Source organism: Gallus gallus, chromosome 4 (assembly GCF_016699485.2).
Source record: "Gallus gallus isolate bGalGal1 chromosome 4, bGalGal1.mat.broiler.GRCg7b, whole genome shotgun sequence".
In the NCBI taxonomy this organism is placed as follows: Eukaryota; Metazoa; Chordata; class Aves; order Galliformes; family Phasianidae; genus Gallus; species Gallus gallus.
In genome coordinates this window covers 5,678,600-5,682,192 of record NC_052535.1, presented here as the reverse complement: position 1 = coordinate 5,682,192, position 3,593 = coordinate 5,678,600, and positions in this window count along the sequence as shown.

The window sequence follows — 3,593 nt, the reverse complement described above, 5'->3', positions numbered from 1 at the left end:
ACTGTGGCAATCCAATGGATTTCCATATCTCTCACAATACCCAGCATCTAAGTGCAGTGAGGTATATGTCAAGTTTAGGAAGTTATGAAAGATTTTGTAATGAAGCAAGAGCATTCTGGTGGTGGTGGTTAGGCAGTACTACTTCTTGACTGAAAATAAGATTACCAACATGAACAGTTGAAAATTTGAAAAAGTAATGAACGCTACCTAATTAAAACAAGTGTTGGAATAAAAAAAACTTATAATGCCATACATACATCAGAAGACACAGCAAATGTTTGTAAGATCATATCTGCAGAGTAATAGGAATTATAAGATTGTCCTGATGCAGAAAATAAAAGAATTCTAACACCTCTTAAATAGCAAATTTCAAAACAGCTAAAGCAGTTGTGTCATTTAGAAGCACTTATTTGAGAAATGTGTCGCAAAACCAGATATAGCATCCTATTTCAATCTTAGCTAATCAGGTAACAACATAGATGCCATCCCCTGAGAGCATGCCATTTCCTGTTCGGTTCTTTGAATGCGTTTTTCTGGGTTGTTGGATGACATGAAGATTAACAGAAGCACTCTGCCTGCAATAGGAGAGTCTTTTTCTAAGATACACATGGAATAAAACAAACAAACAAACAAAAAACTCTCAAGGAAAGAAACAGATTTTGAAGAGTAATATAAACTTGAAAAGTTTAATTTTTGCAGTAGAGTGATTTATTCTATTAAATTACTTTAAGCAGTTTAAAATGGTTTGTCCAAAACACATTTAGCTGTCAGAATATCTGCATGAGGTAAGTAATACCCTTTTTTTTCCAGACCAGCAAATAGAAGCATAGAACTTTAACTAGATTTGTGTATTCCAATAGTAAAGAAGATTGCCCTCCCTCCTTCTTTTTTGATTATTTTTTAACTTGCATTTTAACTCTTTCCAGCTGCAGTTTTTAATGAGATATTATATCTATCTATCCATATATACACATATACATATATATGTAAAAATCATGTATATTTGAACAGTAATTTCATGAAGTGAGAAAGTAAGCTATCTAAAATATTTATGCCTGGTATGCAAATGCTAAGAGAAAAACTCTTCTTTAACTTTGACGTCAGACTTCAGGACTTTCAGCATTTCTTCAGCTTTGCATGGTGCCATTTTTACAATGCCATTATAGTAAAAGTAGTGCAAACCTTCTAAAATCAACACAGTAAGTAACCTGGAGAGTAGGAGGTAAATTAAATAAAGGTCATCTTTCTACATACAGATGTAAACATAGAGCTAGGTGACTGATACTAATATTCACTGTAGTTTCATTTTAAACCTCTGGGAGTTCATTAGCTTCCCTCTTATATGTTATTCTTCAAATCCCGCCTGTGACAGAGCAAACAAAAAAGATAACAAAAATGATTTAATAGAAGGTATTCTCCAGGTAGAGAAAATGCAGCTGAGGTAATACTGTGCTTTACTGGGCTTCTCACATTTTGTTGTATTACAAGAAAGATGCAGAAAATAACATGGTTTTCCCTCTTGAAAAAAAAAAAAAACATTTCTCATAAGAATGAATGCACCAGACAGATGAGTAACGCATGCAGTTCACTAATACTGTCATCTCCTCAGGGGAGGGTCGGGTTGAAGTTTCACGAGAAGGTTCTTCAGCGAGAGAGTGCTCGGCATTTGGAAGAGTTCAAAAGCAAAATTGGCCCAGCTGGTGTTAGTGGGCAGCTGCATTAAACTTCCCATGGGAGCCAGCTGGAAGGTATGTGCTGGGTTGACCTAATGCACTTTTTCACCATGGGGTTTTTGGGCACTGGCACAGGCTGCCCAGAGCAGTGGTCACACTACCAAGACTGTTGGGGTGCAAGAGGGGTTTGGAAAAGTGTCATGTGCACTCAGAGGAAAGAATTCAGATAGAACATGTCTTTATATACTAACTGACCAGCACTTAAAATCTCTCTCCAGTCAGTAATATGGCTGTAATTGCTTTGTCCTCATGCTCCAAAAGGTTTATTTTCCCTTACTGTCTATATGAGTCTGTAATACTTGCCTACATATGTTAACGCTTCTGGTGAGGAAACTGTAATGATGTGTTTATCTAAAGTAACAGAACTCACAGAAACGCTATCTAGACTATGAATTAGTACTCAGGTTTTATTAAAAACAAATAAAACATACTGCAAGAGGTACAGGGCATTCAGAACATTATTGGGCCTGTTTTATATACTATTATCTACTATTTTTTTCAGCATAAAATATAATTCTGTAAGTTACAGATGGTCACCAAATTGACAATGCAATTACTGAAGCATAAATTTCCAAACCAATGAAACTCTTCTTCCCATGTGCTCAAGAGACTCCTGGAATAACACAAAGCGACAATATGCATGGGTATGCAGGCAAACATATGATGCACACAGCATATGTTATACCTTAGCTTCGTGTTCAGCTGAAGGGAATTGATAGAAAAGATAACGCTCTTGGCAAAAGAGCTTTTTGGTATAATAAGAAGTCAGCTTAAGATGAGTGCAAGATGTAGTTACTCAGATTTCATTTAAGGCACACTGCTGCTAGCCCCATACTTGCTGAAAGTCTCTATAGTTTTCACATAGCTACTTGTGACAACTGTCAATATCAATCATAGAATCATAGAGTCATAGAATGGCTTAAGTTGGACAGGACATTAAAGATCATCTAGTTCCAACCCCCTGCCGTGGGTAGGGTTGCCAACCACTAGATCAGGCTATCTTATTAGTATCAGGATCATTCTTCATTAGCATAATAACCACCATTCTATTCTAAATAATGACACTCTAGTCTTCTGGTATGTTACTTTAAACTAAGCAAATGTGTACTTGCTCTCAAAACATAAATTCATATTTACACAGAGCATATGGAACTAACAGATATGCTTTGGACTGCAAATGAAGACATATGGTTCCTAAAGCCAGTGCAGGTAAGAGAAGATTTTCCAATGTGATGTCAAAACAGCATGCAAGTCCATCCACATAATGAAAATATAAATCTAGGACATGAGAAATACACTCACTGTCACATCTCTATGTACACTTATACACAGCCCAACTGTGCCACTTTGACAATAATGTGAACATGTGTTTCCAAGTTCTACACATTTTTTTCTCCTCATTCTTCTGGAAAATGGTTTAGAAATTTGTACTCTGCTGAAAATTGGGTGTCTTAACCAACCATCTGTTTATAATTGTCTTGCTTTTTAATAGTTATTGCATGGTTATTCTTCCAGTTGTTATTTTATTATGCACAATGTCAAGGCTGTAAGAGTAGACAGGGAAGAAATCAAGTTCCTGAACACAGCTGTGTGGTGCCCTTCATGTCCTGCTCCAAAAGTGCAGAATATTATATTACGTCCTATTTCATACCTGCTAGACCTATTCTTGTGACTCAGATACCGCAGGGTGTATACTGCAGCTCTATTTACAGGCTACTGTTGCTTATAAAGTATCAGACTTACTGGCTCCTAACTTCCAGTTGATTTATCAAGGGCTGCAGCTGCTGTTACTCTCACCCCCAAATGCTCACCTCTGAGCTACTGCTTCTGGCTACCTCAAGATCAAAACCAAGGCAGAGT